This window comes from Parus major, chromosome 3, assembly GCF_001522545.3.
Source record: "Parus major isolate Abel chromosome 3, Parus_major1.1, whole genome shotgun sequence".
Classification (NCBI taxonomy): Eukaryota; Metazoa; Chordata; class Aves; order Passeriformes; family Paridae; genus Parus; species Parus major.
This window is the reverse complement of record NC_031770.1, coordinates 109,119,300-109,136,977: the sequence shown is the minus strand read 5'-3', so window position 1 is coordinate 109,136,977 and position 17,678 is coordinate 109,119,300.

The window sequence follows — 17,678 nt, the reverse complement described above, 5'->3', positions numbered from 1 at the left end:
TCTCAAAGGGAAAGTTCAGCAATATGGCCCTACCTCACATGAACAGTCCCTGGGGATCACCTCCCTCTCTCACATGGATGAGCACAGATGAGGATAACTCCAAGTGAGAGAGCACCTGACTTGTAAGAAATGAATCCTGGGTTTCATCCTTGGTTTTACTACAGTGTCACCTTGGGAAAAGATCTTACAGCAGTTATACTTTCCTTTTTCCAGGTGGAAAAAATGGGACATTCCTGTTTCAGTGGATCCACAGATTAAAAACCACAGCATAGCAACTATCTCCAGAGTTCATGGGGAAATATTAAGCAAAAGCTAAATCTCTAGACCTTATTTTCAATCCTTTATCTTTCCCTGAGTACTGTGAGGTCTACTGCAAGTTAACTCACACCAGTTTGTATCCCCTTGGATAACCATCCTGGCTTAGGGAAACAAGAATTATGCCCATATCAGTAAATTCAATAATTCCATATTGCCAAGGCCAGCTGGCACAGGATGGCCTACATCCATGCTCTTGAATTCCCTTCATCACAAGGAGGTTGCATTCTACTGGCAGGGGTTCTTGGCTTTTTCTCATTTTCAAATGCATTGGTTGAGAGCGAAGAAACTTCTGAGAGAGAAATAACTTCCTGTTCACTCAGTTAAATTATATACATTATAAAGCTTCAATGCTTAGGAATATTTCCTGGAGCTTTTTAGGTTGTGAAGATGGATCACCAGTATCCTCTCCTCCAAGTGTTTTACCAAGGAGAGTTCAAGGGTGCAGTCACAGAAAGAAAGGGTGACTAATCCTTTGAATAAAGTCTGTGCCTATGACCTTAGTTGGAAGTTCTTTTCCTTTGTCCTGAATTCCTCCTGCCTTTTCTCTGTCCTACCCATCTCACCAAGGCTGCTGAAGCCCACTTTCATATTTAGATCCACTGGGATAAGAATGAAGAATTCACACGTCTTCATACCATGAAGATGCATTTTCTAATCCACTCTCATTACATGAAAACCCTTGGAAAGGCATTAATATTTCCCTCTGTTTTCACTTTAGTGTCTTGATTAAAGTTCCTGAAGATGGTTATCTACACCTGATCTGGAGGCACTGAATGTTGGAAACTCCATCCCTTGCCCTGGAAATGTGTTCCAGTTCCACATTGCCCTCACAGTTTAAAATGTGTGTCTAATTCTTCACTCAAATTTCTCTGCTTCCAGCTTTCAGCCATTGGATTTTGTTATGCCTTTACCTGCCTGATTAAACAGCCTGTTAGTTCAGGGTAGTTTCTCCTTGAAAAAGTAGTGCTGCTGTGTCTTCATTTTCTCTTTGATAAGTCTGGGCTCTTCAAGTCACTGATGATAAGATGTTTTCTCCCACCTATCTGGGAGCAATTTTCCAACCTATTTTACTGCTATTAAGGATGTGAGAACACATGTATTGTAGAACCTTTTTCTCATTCCTTACTATTTCCCTGTGGTGGGAAGCAATATTCTGTAGGCATATTAACCTTTCCAAACATGGAACTCCCTCAGAAATATCACTGACTTGGTGTTGCCTCCTGTTATTCCCTTCTATTGAGATTCCAGCCCACTGTGGTCTGGAATAGTAAAACAGTGGCAGAGGATGGGCATGGGCTCTTGAACTCTTCCATGGAATCCCAGAAACATGGAATTAATTGGGTTGCAAAACCTCTTAAGGATCATCCAGTTCCAACCCCTACCATGGAAGTTTAACAGCTATGCACATTGAAAGCAAAAATAAATTTATTTTAAACTAGCCAAACTTAAGTGAGACAGGACAGTCAGACGCCTGTTGTTCATCATATCAGACTCCTGTGAGGAGATGGAATGGAGTGGGTGTTGTCACAGACACTGCACCTGTTTCACATGGAACACAAGCTGCTTTGAGGGATTTTCACCTGAGAGCCAAAGCAGGTTGTTGTGGAGGGGAATTAGGGAAGTGATTTCAATTCTCCCATTTGTACATCAAATGCTCCACACATCTCCAGCACCTGTTTTCAAGGCTGTTTGCAATGAAGGGAGGGTGGATGTTGTTATGGTTAAGTCAAACTTTCTTATATCATGTTTTTGCCAGAGATTATTTCAAATGTTGATGCATTTCACTGTGAAAGAGACCCCTGGATTCCTGAAGTGTTTTCCATCATGATGTGAGCCACAACAAAATTAAAAAGACAACTTTACACTCCTTTCCTTACACACATTTTCTGCAGGCACAGGAACTCTTGGCACTGATTTGTCTCCTTGACTTCAATGGCTGAGCCTTTCCTGCCAAAAGCAATCCAGATTTCCATCTTTGAATTTCTTCCATAAGGTCAGGACATGTTACCTTATACAAAGTCTTTCCTGGAATACCCCTGGAGCTCCTAGCACTTGTCCTCCACAAACCCCTCATCTGAGGGTAGCAGAAGTAATTTGGCTGAATCAAAAGGGGCTACTGAATATTTCCAAAGGGGTAGAGTTGGGATTCCAGGTGCAGAATCTCCCCCTCAGAACAAGACATTTAGCAGGAATTCAGAATGGAACTTTATAACCAGGTGATCATCTAAGAGAAAAGCCTCTCTCTCAGCCAGTCCCTGACTTGCAGGAGGTACCAAGGTGGTTGTCACCCTTTAAATACATGATGTAAATCTGAGATGTTGTATTTAAGTTGAAGTAGGGTTTAGATTAGACATGGGGAAGGAATTCTTCCCTGTGAGGGTGGAGAGGCCCTGGCACAGGGTGCCCAGAGAAGCTGTGGGTGTCCCATCCCTGGAAGTGTCCAAGGCCAGGTTGGACCCTGGGGCTTGAAGCAACCTGGGATAGTGGAAAATGTCCCCACCCATGGCAAGGGGCTGGAACTGGATGGTTCCTTCTAACCCAAACCATTCTATTTCATAGACTGAGATAAACTGAATCCTCTCTCAGTTTAGTTACTAAATCTGATCCAATATCTGTAACCCCTTCAGCCTCACGAAGGCACAGGTGGCTTTGAAATGGTGCCACATGTCCTTAGTAATTTTCATGCTCAGTGAATCAGTAAAGACCATGTCTTGTGTTTGGTTCCTCAAAAAATTCCTGCTGCATCAGCCTGAACTATGCAGAAACCCAGGCTTGAGCTTTTATCAATATTCTTACATTTAGAGATCTTTGGAGCTTGAGACTGCCTTCAACTGTCTGACAGTAGCTATGAATAAATGGGAAACGCTAATATTCATTTATATGAAGAAGAAGAGGTAGAAGGTTCAAGAGTGTAGTATCAGGCTCTCCAAAGACAGAGACTACTGTGTTTTTCTTGGTTTAGAAATAAATGTTTTTAATAGTTTGTGTAGTAAGTTCTTTTGCAAGTGTCTATCTGAAGTACAATTGGATAAAACTCTGGATATTATATGATTTTATGAAATTCCTATGAGCTCTGTACTTATTTGAAGACAGTTTAATGAACCAAACCATTTCATTATCACCTTCATTTAGCCAGTCACGAACCCCAATTTCTGTGTTGTGTGCAAGAGCTGCAGGTTCTGTAAGCTATACAACTGTAAACAGCACTAAAAGTAAGCATGAATGATTAGCTGCAGAGTGGCAAATTTAATTTGAACAGTTTTGACAGTTTGTGTTGCTTGGGTTGAACTTGAAATAACATCTTGACATATCAGTGGTTCTTGTGCTTTTCCAGGCTGAGTTGTTCCTTAAGGTGTTGAGTCATATAACTTGATGGTGGAGTGTCAAACATAATGTGTTAAACCTGAAGAAAGGAAATAACACGTACCATGATGATCAGCACATGTTAAAATATGTTTTACTGTTTCTAATTAAAAAGAGTAGATTTTCAGTTATTTCAGTTCAATCTGTAGCAGCAGACTTGAAATATCCCCGCTGTGCAAAAACAAAAGGTACAAACCGCTTTAAATGGATGTGAAAAAAACCAGATTAAGATATTTCCATTTAAATTAAACAATAGTTTATGGTTCGGGGATAAATAGTTTAATGTGTTTCTGTGAGACTAAGGATACCCTCAAATGAATTTCAAGCCAAAATATCAACACCAAAAATGCTGAGCAGAATAAAGCCCAGCAAAAAGCATGCACTGGGAAGTATGTGATGTCAAGTGGCTCAGTGGTATTTGCATGCAAGGAGATGGCAGCCGTATAAGTGAGAGATAACAGAAGAGTTGAGAGGGAGAGCAAAATTTATCATAACATGTCTAGTGATGATTAAAAGCCTGTGCTTATTAGATGCATAAAATGTATTACTAAATCATTTTTGGAACATATAATTTTCCAATTATTTATGCATCACAGTAATTAATGATAGGAGGGACAGAGTCAATGATTCACTGTGTAATACATATAGTAGTTACCTGGGGAGGAAAAAATTACAGTGCTACCAATTATTTGCTTTAATGTTTTTGTAATTATGCCCTACACCCAAGTTGAAAATTTCTTTAATTCTTTTTTAAACCCTTCATTCCCAACAATGAAAATGCTTTCTTTTTAGCCTTCAATTAAGTCTAATTTTTAAACTGTCATCCAAGAAATATACAATTCCATAAATGCCTTGTTCCCTTTTATATTTTGCTGGCAACTGTCTATAAGTATGAAATCTTACCCTTCAAGCATCTTATTGACGAACTAATTTAGCCACTCTGAAGGATGATCTTCTGTTTAATACACATGACTTGGATTTGCAAGATCTCAGGTTGTTTTTTTTTTACTTTAGTCTTAATTTTTAACTGGAGGAAAATCAACCAAAGCTCTTGCTGTATCTCACCAGGTAGCATTTTATTCCTTTGTGCAGGAAGGGAAAAACAATTCTGCTTTCATCAGTCATAGAAACATAGAATCACAGATTGGCTTGGGTTTGAAGGGACAATAAAGATCATCTCATTCCAACTGCCTTCCATGGGTAGGGGCACCTTCCTCTATCCCAGATTGCTCCAAGCCCTGCCCAGCTGGGCCTTGAAGAGTTGCAGGGATGGGGCATCAAACGAGTCAAATCCCTCCAATATTGTCTATTCTGCCTTACAGAAGTGTTGGCACTGAAATAAAAATTGCACCATTTCTAAATGTTTGGGTGGCATGGCATGAGGCTTTTTCACATTCAACAAAATCAGCCTTTGAAATATCTCTAGGATAGTGTTCATGACCTTGCACTAGGGATTATTTGGGATGTATCCATTCTGTTTTAGAAAAATAAACAAAAATTATATATGAGAAAACCCTTTCATGCCAATTTTCCTCAGGAAAAGAGCAATCCCAGGGTTTGGGTGGACACTTTGAACTTAGCTAATACCGCACTTGACTTGAGCACACCAGAAAACCACAGCTGATTTGAGCAGAAAGAACACAAATCCTGCAACTTCCCATACTTAATCCCACTCCCACAATTCTTCACAAAGAGCCCCCTGAAGTCTCCATCACACACAAGGAATCTGGAGGGATCTTTCCTCTTCCTGTTCCTACTCAAAACAGAAGTCAGAGCAATTTTTTTCCAAAGACCAGGCTGCATTTTCCATATAACTGTCAGCATTTGGGGATGACATGACTTCCACAGACTATACTGAAATTTAGTGACCTGATATGAACTTTTCCCTTGCTAGGAACTCTGTTCTAACAGCCTCAGTTTGCTTACAGCTATGACAGACAGAAGTCATCTCTTTTCTGTGGGCTGGGCATGATGTTCCCAAAAATTCATGCAACTCCCACAAGACAAGAGAATGCATTTCCTTTGAGCCACAACCAAAAGCCTTTCCCAGAGTAGGTTTAGTAGTGTTTAAAGGATTTATTTAATTCTTTTCCCTTGAATAAATGAGCTTGGAGGGCTAGACTTTCCTATGAAGAAGATATAAAAAAAAAATTAAAAAATAAAAAGTGTAGCGCATTTTGGCAGATTATGTGGGTGGTATATGAATCAATAAAGCTTCCAGCAATGCAATGCCTTTGGGTGCATTGTGATGTTTGTTTGTTTTTTATTTATTCCAAACAGAACTAAATATGAATAGTTTGGTGGGTTTTTTAATCTGCCAAGAAATGAGAACGTAACCCTCCCCCTACCCTTCCTTCCTCCCTGTCGTAAGCAAACCCATACCAAGCATTTATTTATTGCAAACATTCATAAGGAAAAACTGCTGATGATAATGATGGAAAAAATATTCTTGAGAAGCTTCTCTAAATGCCTTCTCAGGCATGTGGATGGGATATTTTCTGGAGCTCAGATGTCCTTAACTGAGTCTGCTGTTGGGCTAAGGACAGTTTGGTGGAGGCAATGACAAAGTTAGTAGAGGCCTTAACTGATCCCAAGTAATCCAACACGTTCTGAGTTGATGGTGTAATCCTGATTTTGGGCAATAAGACCTTGTCCATGCTTTAAATTTTCTGTGGCAGGAATAAATTCAGGGTGGATTTTTCTCTTCATTTTTACCTAAGCTTTTTACTATGCCTATTTTGGCCAGAGCTGATTGCTGGCCTACATGGAGCTGTCCCAGTGCTTCTGCCTTGAGGTTTTAAGTTCATGAAATGTACTAAAAAGTGTCTGTGTTGGCCAAAATCTGTCATGGGGAAAAAGAGATTTGCTACAATTCTCACAAATTCTTCCAGGTCTGCTGCAGTCCATATTTAAAAACAAAAGTTCCAGGTTAGAACAGAACAGACTAGATTAGACTAGACTAGACTAGACTAGACTAGACTAGAATAGAATAGAATAGAATAGAACTATTTCAGTTGGAAGTGATCTACAACGATCATCTGATCCAGCTGCCTGACCAGTTCAAGGCTGACCAAGACATGTTGTTAAGGCACTGTCCAAATGTCTCTTAAATGCTGACAGGCCTTGGACATCAACCCCTTCTCTGGAAGGCCTATTCCAGTGTTTGAGCAGCCTCCTGGGCATGAAAAATCTCCCAGTGTTTAATCTAAACCCCTCCTGGTACAGTTTTGAACCATTCCTATGTGTCTACCACACGGCAGAGATCACTGACCTCTCCACTTCCTGTCCTTAGGAAGCTGTGGAGACCAAAGAAGGAAGTCCATGTTCTCATATTTCATAAGAATATGAATAGGAGGAAAAAATCAGAATAGCCATTGTTTTCCAAGGACTTTGCAAGGAACTTTTCATTCTGCAAGGACACATCCTTGGAAAAGAACGCAGACAGGACCCATGCAGCAACCAAAATGGTAGATATCTCGCCTAGAAAGGAGTTCAAGGCTCATGTCCATGCCAGTGATGAACATTTGCATTTCAACAGCTCTCTCAAAAAGGCTGGAAATGTTGTTGTTGCAACATCAAGATTCTTTAAGGATCCCATCTTCCAACCAGAAATCGCCCATTTTCAATATTTTATATTTTTGTCCACTCTAGGAATGTAAGGTGTCTAGAGATGGAATAATGGACCATTTAGATTCAGGAAGAGATTTACATCCAGAAATCAAAGCAGACCTGCATAGTCCCTGATGTTCAGTTTGGACAGCAGCCACTACTAAATTGACACTGCCCAAACCAAAAGGGCACTTAATGGTGCTCAAAACTGGACAAAATGGATGACATTTACTTTCTTTGCAATGACAGAAATTAGACTAATCATCATAATGGTCCCCTTTGATTTAAAATATCTAAGAGCTGCCTATAATTGGGAGATAATTGGAACTGGCTTGTGGAAATTAATCAATTTTATATGTAGAGGTCAATGATGAGAACAAAGATTTGGAAGTAAGACAATCCTTATGTGTCATGAAGCAGCAAAATCCTGGAGGCTTGAATGACAAAGTTAAACTCATCAGAGTGAGGCTGAAAGTTTATGATGCAACTGTTGGTATCCAGGGTGACTTCCTGGATTTCCATCGAGTCAAAGGAGAGAAGCTGATTGAGGGTGCAAATTGTGTCTAAAAAACAGCTAAAATTGATCACATGACTTACATTTTAGTAGTTTCACTTCCTTCTCTTCCTGAAAACCAAAGCTAAATGAGGAAGACAATGGCAAAGAGATCTTGAAAGTGGTGGAAAGAGAAACTCATTCCATGTTTCTGGCTTTTTACTTGAATTTTTGAAGAATGCTGCAGAAGCCTTAAACCTTTTGGCTGTGTGGTTGCAATAAACTGACATAAGACCAGATGATTTAGTGAAAAAGAAATTATGGATATTTGTTAGGTGATTTTTTTTCCAGTTGATTAGCATTGAAGTGTACAACTGGAGATAATATCAGCAAGGGCAGTTGATGGGGAGTCAGCCTACAGTTTATGAGGTTGAATTCAGAAGGTTATATGTAGCAAGGGTGGATACAATTAGTCTGTGCCAGCTGATCTAGAATATAACCATGGAATGGTTTGGCTTGGAAGGGGCCTTATAGACCACCCAGTTCCACCCTCCTTCCATGGGCAGGGACACCTTTCAATAGCCCAGCTTGCTCCAAGCCCCAGCCAACCTAACCTTGAACTCTTCCAAGGACAGAGTAGCCACAGCTTCTCTAGGTAACCTGTGCCAGGGTCCCAGCACCTTCACAGGGAAGAATTTCTTTCAAATATCCAATTTAAATCTCCCTCTTGCAGTTTAAGGACACATTCCCTTGTCCTGTTACTACAAGTCCTTACTTGAAATCCTTCTCTGACTCTCTGGGAGCTCTTCTAGGCTGGAAGCCCTTGGAAGGCTGCTAAGGAAGAGAAGAAGCCAAGAAATTGCAGCCGGATTCAACGGGTCAGCAAAGATGCTGCATTTGTGCTTTTTACAGTACACATTTTTACTTCCCCCTAACACTGGGACAGAATCCTCATTCACTTAGGAACTTCTGGAAGCTCAGCTTTTAATTTCTCTGTCTTTGAGACACACAGATAATTTTTTTTGCAAACCTGATCCTAAGTGATTTGACAAAAACCAAAACATGATAGAAACTGAACCTTCCAGTACACCTGTTATTACCTACTAGTACTTTTCTACCCAAGGTTATTGCATAACTGCTTCTATGCTATATTAGTTCTTTTTTATGCCTTTTGTTTCCACCTCTCCTCCTTCCTTCTCCTCTCCAGCAACCCTCACAATATCTTCTCCTGCTTTTGTCAGCACGGAGCAGTGCACTGTTATTAATGTCTCCTCTCATTCCCAGCCCTTTCTGCATCTCTTTCCTGTTGTTGCCTCCAGTGACATGCAATGATGATAATGGGATGCAGTGCCACTGGCATGCTGCCCCAAAGCCCTGCAAGGACTAGTTCAGAGGTACAGAATTGCTTAAAAAGCCAGGAGCTTCTCTACCCAAGGGGAAAAAAAAGCGATTGCTTGCTGCGTCAGGAACTGAATGCTCCTTGCCACTTCCTAGCAGAGCAGTTTAGAATCAAGCTCCACTGGATGATAATTGTTTTAACTACCATTGTGGCTCTCTCTTTTATCCAGGGGCATGGCTGGGGAGGATGGGTGAAGTTGTGCAACTGATGTCTGCCTAATTTGCACGGTATTCCTAATTGGTTGGGATAGATCACCCTGCCCTCCCTTCTCTTCCCTCCCCCCACTTAGATGCAGTTTGAGCCTTCACTTTACAGCTTTTCCAAAGAAGTTCATTCTTTCTTTACACACAGTCTGCATAAAAACAAAGCAGACCAATGCAATCATCTGAACACAGCCAAGATTAGAAAATACTTCATTTTGTTACCAGGAAGGCCATAAAAATCAATAAAGTGCAACGATATACACTTTTTATAATACAGAGCTGTGTAACAAATACATCCCAGCTGACAAAGTCTTTACAGAGGGAAGATTAGTGATAAGAATGAGCATTCAGATTCTTTGAGTAGAAATGTTGTGTCAGAATCAGATTCCTTACTTTAGATATTTACAAAGGCTGTTCAGGTAGCCTATAAACACAGATTCAGTTAAAGAAAGGCTATGCTGTCTCTGAAGAGCAAACCACAGCCCCTGAATGAGCTCTGTGTGGTTTTCTGCACTGACTCTACTGGGCTGACAGAAATTTCAGTAAGCACAGAATGGTTTGGGTTGGAAGGGACCTTAAAGCTCATCCAGTTTCAACTCCTGCCATGGACAGGGACACCTTCTATTATCCCAGGTTGTTCCAAGCTCTGTCCAGCCTGGCCTTGGACACCTTCAGGGATAAGAACACTTTACTTGAGCTGGGAACCAGCTAGACCTGGTTGAGAGCCAGCATGAGGGACCAGAGCAAGCCTAAATGGGGCATTGGCACTGAGCTGGGGGCTCAGTTATAGACAGTGGGAAGATGTTCTGATGTCATCCAAAACCATGAATCTACACCTTTTCTCTTTTAGTTTCTGTCTTAAATTAAAAACCAGACCTCCTTAGCTGAAGGATTTAACTCCTTCATTTCCCTGTTTCTGATATTCTTTGCCTCTGGAAGTCATCAATAAACTGCTTCAACTGAGCTACTGGGCATTAATTAGGACAATAAATTTCCACACATTAGATCACTAATTGTATCAATAGATGTACTCTAACATTGAGACCAACAGTTTTCACCCCATGAAAAACTTTAGTTGTTCTCATCTTTATTTAGTTTTATGCAGAATTCTTAGTTGTTCACTGAGACATACTCAGACATGAGCTCTGAAAACCCCTAAAAAGCATTTAAAGATTCAGTGCTTCCAACTTCCACTTTGGCTCTGTACCAGTGTTGTACCAGTGAGAAGCCCTTTCGGACTGATAATCTATTCCTCGTGTCCTGCAGCATCATTCCCTGCTCCTCTTAAGAGTTCATCTAATCTAGTGCTGCTGTTGTCAATTAATGATGTTGAACATTGTCTGCTGGTGCTTACAGATTCACCCAGATTATGGATTTTGTTCCATTGCTTTCATATTTCATATTTTCCAAAAAAGTAGGTATTTTTCTAGATTTTTTTTTTCTGCTGAAAACATATACAACTCGTTATGCTGTGCTTGCAGAATTGTGGCTTAGATCTGAAATGAGACAGGCAACAGAGTTCACTTTTCCTGTAGACTTCAGATTTTTCATCAAGTCGATATAAAAAGACAAGTTCCTAGAGGAAGTCAGAAGTTTCCTCGTTAAATCATTATACGTAGACAAAATTTTATTTTGTCAAAATTAATTTTGTCAGGTAATGTATTCACCTGTTCTTACAGAAGCTGCAGAAGCAGTTTCTTGCATCAGAAAAAGAATTGCTGATCACCCACTTTGAAAGATCTTTTGGCTGGTGCTTGGGGCATTCATCTGAGATGTGAAAAAGTGCAGTAAAAATCCCTAGTCTGTGTGAAAGACAGCATAACCTGAATCTAAATCTCTCCCACCACAGCTGTCCAGGGCTCACACTGTTCATACACTTTATTAATTAGCAAAGAAATGATTTTTTTTTTCTACAGGGCTGATGCCAACTATTCTAATAGCCTGAGGGGTTTTATTTATTTTCCTCCAGGATCCTATCACAGTGTGATTTCTTCTCCAAGTTTTGGCAGGTAGGCAGGCAGCCAGAAAAACCATGAGTGATTCAGATGATAAAATAAATACATCCTCATTTAGTCTGAGAGTCTTTACACTCTTTTTGTGCTGTCTGAGTCAAATTTTTGGCTTATGCCTTCTGGTTTTTGGTGGAGTATTGTGACCACACTATGGATTTTCATCTGAATTCTGCTCCTGAGAGCTTGGCTGGAGAAACAAGTTGCTGGTTGTCAATGCAGGCTGGAGTTTTGAGACATCTTTAGCTACCCTGTCATTCCTGTGCTGCCTGTTTAAGGCAGCTCAGCCCCCTGTGAGCATCACTGAGCTCACCTCACTTAGCAAGTTACTCTTCATGCAGAGAAAGGTTTAAGGACACCAAATCCTGCACCAAGCAAAGAAGATATACTACAACTAAAATTTAATAATGGAGAAGATTTAGGAAAATTATGCACATGCAAAACTTAAAGCCCAGCCATGGGTTGTGGGTCAAGAAAATGCCACTGTGATCTGTGTGATCCAAGGCCACCAAGGCAATGTCCTCTCATAATTCAGCAGAGGAACCATTCTCTGGTAGGAAACTCTGATCCAACTAAGTGGGAGTGCCTCATCCATCTGGGTATTTCCTTACAACTTTAAAAAAAAAAAGAAAAAATGTATTTGGAGAAGAGTGGGGACTTGTGAGGGATCAGTTTAAAAGAAGGGATTAAAAGCACTTCATACAGCCCTGAGGGGAAGCAGTAGTCTACAGACATTGGAAGATTGCAGGCTCTAAAGGCTGAAAACAAACAGCAAGGTACAGGAGAGGGTTTAGATGGATCCCCTGTTCCCATGTGAAATTGTGGGTGAATTTCCAGATAAACTTGTTTTGAGGGTGAGCTATTTGCTTAGAATAGTGTTGTGAGCAACAGTGTGTGGGAATTTAAAAAATGCTAGGACGGTGCCTAGAAAAATAAGTGTGAATTGACTGTAGGATGTAACTCTATCCTAGCTTGGAGATAGTTTAGCATAATCAGCTTTTTCCATCCATAACACAGAGGATATTGTGCATTATTAAAAGCAGAAACTTCTGGTCACTTGGCTGTTGGTGTTTTACAGCTGTAAGGACGTGAATGGTAGGTGTTAAAATCAGCCACAGGAGGGCTCTTTCATTATTTCCCTGCAAGCCTTTAAACGTATTGAGGATGATAAAGGAGGAAGCCTATTCAAGCAAGGATAGACAGAAGTTAAAAAGATCAAGTCAATCTGTGCTTCCTTGAGCTCCTGCAGTATGGACAGGAGAGGAACACTCTGATTCATTAATAGTTCACTGTTCATTTCAGTTCATCTACTTGTAGAAGCAAAAATTATTTCCCCCTCTGTGATTTTAGCTGGATGTCATATTCCTCCAGTACCAGATTCAGTGTGTAGAGTGGAGGTCTGGAAATGAGGACTGAGAGAAAGATGGAGTTTCCAAGGGAGTGCTAAGCACCTGCTCCAAAACTTCCAGACATCTAAATTTGGTGCTCTTCTATTCATTGCTAAAACACTTTTTCTCATTTTTGCTTGTATTGCCTCCGCTGTGGCTTGAGGACCATCAGTCAGTGCTGCAATGATTTCACAGAGTCATAGAATGGTTTGGGTTTGAAAAGCCCTGAAAATTCATCTCATTCTACCCCCCCAACATGGGTGGGTACAACTTCCACAATCCCAGGTTGCTCCAAACCCCATCCAACCTGGCCTTGGACACTTCCAGGGGTCATGGGGCAGCCACAGCTTCTCTGAGCACCCTGTGCCAGGGCCTCAGCACCTCCACAGGGAAGGAGTTCTCAATATTGTCAGACCAGTTGTGAAATAAGGCCTTTTCCAAAGGAACAAACATCCTCAGTGGAGCTGACTCAACTCATCTGCTTTCTTCTTTCCTTCTAAATATTCCTTCTTACCCTATGTTGGATTTACTGGTGCTGGGTGGACCTTCCTACCAGTCCTGATCTCAGGTTTTCTTTCTCCCAGGGATACCCAGCCAATCCTTCCAAGTGTACAGACATGAGGAAACTTTATCTTCTTTTCTCTGAGGACATCCCTATTAGAATTTATTTCTCTTCCAGAAAGTCTGTTTCTTACAGGTCCCTCAAAATCATTCGTGTCCAAGTGCAGGGATCAAAATAATCCCTTCATATTCAAGGAAGAGTTTTTCTTGCTCTGCTTTGCTCATGCATTTGGGGATAGAGTGGGTGTGTAGAGAATTGGTTTCCTCTTGCCCTGATCCAGAGGAAAGGTTTGACACCCCTTTTCTGACACCTTCACAGCAGTGTTGGAAAATCAGTTTCCAACTACAGCTCTGAATGAAAGAGTGTTGAGAATTTACCTCTGATCTATTCTCCCTCTTCTAAAGCCTTTTTATTTTGTTTTCCACTAAGTGGAAAAGAGATAACTCATCTAACATAAGAACTGCTGCTCTGGCAGTAAAAATCCATCCACACTCATAAAATATCCTCTCTTTCTACTAAAACATAAGGAAATTCAAATTAATAAATAAATTAATAGGAATCTCAAATATGAAAGAAATAGATTAATAAATAAACAGATCAATAAATTCTTAGTTTTCAGTTGTGTGTCTCAATCTGTCCGTGAAGTGATCAAACCACCAAGACATGTTTTTATGGTTTGAGACAAAGGAGGACAACACACTGTTTACATGTGAAATTTTATTTTCTCTTTTTCCAGAATTTCTGCCCTTGCCTATCTTGGCAAACATCTTCTATTGCAAAGCTTGCTTTTGATAACATTTTTCCAAGGAAAAGGCATTTAATCAGATAATGCACAATCAGCTCTTTAGGATATAGTTTCTCTGACTGAATCCTTCCTGGAGCACTAAATGCCTTTTTTTTTTTTTTTTTTCCTGGATTACCTACATTTTTAGAAGCATTTACCCCTTTGGGTGTTCAGATTCAAAGGAAAATCCATCCACAGGTGCCAGTGTCAGGCATGTGCATCGTGGGAGATGCTGTGCTGTTTGTACATCTGCACCTGGCCTGTTTTGAAAACCATCTCCACCACTGCAGCCTCTGGCATTTATCCCCTTTCCAGGCCCATGATGGTTTTTTACAAGCCCCTGAGGCCCAACATATCTGGCCATCAGGACAGCAAGTCACCAAGCAGCAATGAACAGCAACCATGTGCAGAGAATTCCTTCAGATGCTCTCCCCCCACCCCCTCCCCGATTTCTCTGCTCCTGAATGTTTGCTCTTTCATACTTGACTGGAGAATTGTGTTATCTCCATGAGATGTGGCCAGGCTCAGCACAGGAATGTCTGCGGCGGAACATCGTCCTCCTCCCGCGGACACCACACCGGGACCATGGCCAGGAATGGGAGCTCTTCTGGGCCACAGGAAATGCAAATCAATAAATAAATAGAAGAAATAAGTAGAAAAAGGAGAGGTTTGGGAAGGAAGTGGGAGAGAGAGAGAGAGGGGAAAAAAGACAGAGCTACTTTTTTTTTTCCCCCCATTTCTTCTCTGAAGGAAGCAGCAGCGTCTCCTTGCAGAACGACAACCCTCAGGATACAGCAGTTGTCTTCAAATCTGTGACCATAAAAAATCATTATCTCTGTGAAATACAGCAATTTGGGAGATAATCAAACAGTGACCAGGGGGCAGAGCTGCCAATCTGAAGGATTATGCTCTGTGCATGCTTGATTCTGTCTGACCTTCCTCCGAGCCAGCTGTCAGCTTGGCGAAAACGCACACGGATCGACTCAGGGCACATTCATTAGACTGTCTTCGGTGAAGAAGTCATTTGCATAAAACCCCAGCTTTCTTAATTAGTACTTCATTTTTCCCTTGACTTATTTTGTGGCTAAGTTCACTTGCCTTTTTTTTTTTTTTTTTAACTTGCTGAAAAATAAAATGGGGGAGGAGATTTCCTTTTTTTATTTTATTTTTTTTTAATGTGGGGGCAGGAGGGAATATGACTTGCAAATTAACTCAGTGATAATTAGCCTATTAACATTTTCAGAGATGTAGGAGGTTTCCAAATGTTAAAAAAAAAAAAAAAAAATTGAGAAGGGGGGGAAAAAAGTATGCAGGGGAATACCAGAGTTGAGATTTATTATCTAAATCTCTGTACAACATTGAAATGTTGGGAAAGAAAAACAGTCCATGTTGAAAAAATTTTCTCCTTTTTTTTCAGTGATGCATACTCTTTCACATTCACTTGGGAAATGATACTTCATCATTCCCATGGAAAAGAAATGGAATTTTTCTTTGTTGTTAGAAAAATTAAAACATTTTCTTCTACTAGGTGTAGTGAATTGTTTGGTTTAAGAATAAGCTGACCACTGCATTTTTACCTGGACTTCTCCTGTATGCACCAATAATGATTTTTACATTCTAAATTCACATTTTTCTAAAACATCAGAAAAAATATTTGCGTCAGAATAAATGGCAAATTGTTGTATGAGTTTAAAGTAATCAGTTGAGATGCACCACACTTTACTGATTTAAGGTTGTTCTGTCATTGCTGGCAACAAACAAGCCACAGGAATGATTGTCTTGTGTTACAAGGAGTGCACAGAGGAAAGAGAGATGCCAAATGAGTGCAGACATTGTGAAATTTGCTCTTCAGTTCAAACTGGATGTTAATGATTCTTGTTCTCTGCTCAATATTCTGCTCCTGCCTGATGCAGGAAGGTGTTTCTGAGTGCTCCTAAGTTTAATCACAATCCAGTCCAACTTACATTTCAGTACTGCTTTCAGAGCTTAATTGTTGCACAAGGGGAGGGAAATCTTGAGGTCCAAGCAACACTCCTGTTACTCACTGACAAATGATAAAATAACAGAGGTAATAGGAATGCACATCCTAGCACGCTGCTTTTGTGGCAGAATTCTGTTTGAAATGGTGAAAAAGCAGTAAAACCTGCTGCCAGGTTTTGTAATATCCTTCCCATCATGTGAGAGAGCAAAAATATAACTGGGAACATCTTTATTTCAGACATATATTGCCGTTCTCCTATGGTTTTTTAATTTAAAAATTTGGTTTTACAGTTCTTTTCCAATTCAGAACTTGCACAGAGTTTCAAGAGATGAAAGGTAATTGCTGTCAAGATATTGTACATGCCTAAATTTGAGGAATCAAGAGCAGCTTTTAGAAGACAAAAGAATTCAGGAGTTTATTAGTGAAATGAGTAGTGCCAGGACCTGTTCCCCAGTCCTCGGGGCAGGAGGCTCAGACTGGTGTTTGTGTGTAATAGTGAATTGCCTCAGCCCCTAAAACAGCATGAATGCACCCAAACTGCCTAAAAGGAACTGTCCTTGGCCCACACCAAGACCCCAGACATTCAGTGCAGTCATCTGGGGCAGCACGAGTTGGCCTGGAACGAAACCACACTGAAAACTGTTCTGGATATAGAACAGTGTGAATGGCCACAGTTTAGTGCCTGTGTCCACCTCCAGCAGTGCTTCATTTATTCAGGCAGCTGTACCCTCAGCTATTTCCATTTGGGAATTAAAACTACTTCTGAGGTCCATTTCAGATTTTGTTCACTGGGGTGTTACAGGCAATATACTTAAGTACCTTGAAAACCTGTGTATGTGTATTTATAATATTATTAAAGAGGCAGATTAATGAAATATCCTGAAGACTGTGCATGTAGACTTTTAATAGACAGAATGAACACAACAACATGTCAAGCTCTTGCTTTTGTGAGTTATAGATTGGTATAAATTAATTAACAGAAGTGAACTGCCTCCAAATTTCTACTCTAATGGCCTGCACCAAAGGACTTCCACAGTGCTGAACACACATTTTATTTCCTGTCTGATGTCTAATAAAAACATTTCACGTGCCCCAAGAGCAGCTGTAGTTATGGAAGTCAAATGAAAAGAGCACAGAAGTCAAAGATTCTAAGGTTTACTCCAGCCTTTCTTGGACTTTCTACCAATTATATCTGCAAGTTTACAGAGACTTGACAGAAAAAGCCTAATCTTCAAAGATTTTTATTGTTTCTGTGTAGACTAAAGACAAGCTACTGAATACTGGAAACTGCCCACTAAATCCGTATCAAAATAGAAAAAAATCCAAAAATAAAATGTCTACACAGTTTCATTCTCATAGAAAGAAAATCTCATGGGGAAAAGCTGGATTTTAGAGCTGACCAATGTGCCATCCCTCTGTAAATTGCACTGCACTTATCCTCAGTGAATTTGGGATATATCCAACACACTCTCAGCCTCACAGCATTTAAAATCTCTTGTCTGCAGCCTTTGACAGACTCCTGTAACCTTCTGCTACTCTGGGAAAATTTACTAGATTGCAATGGATAAA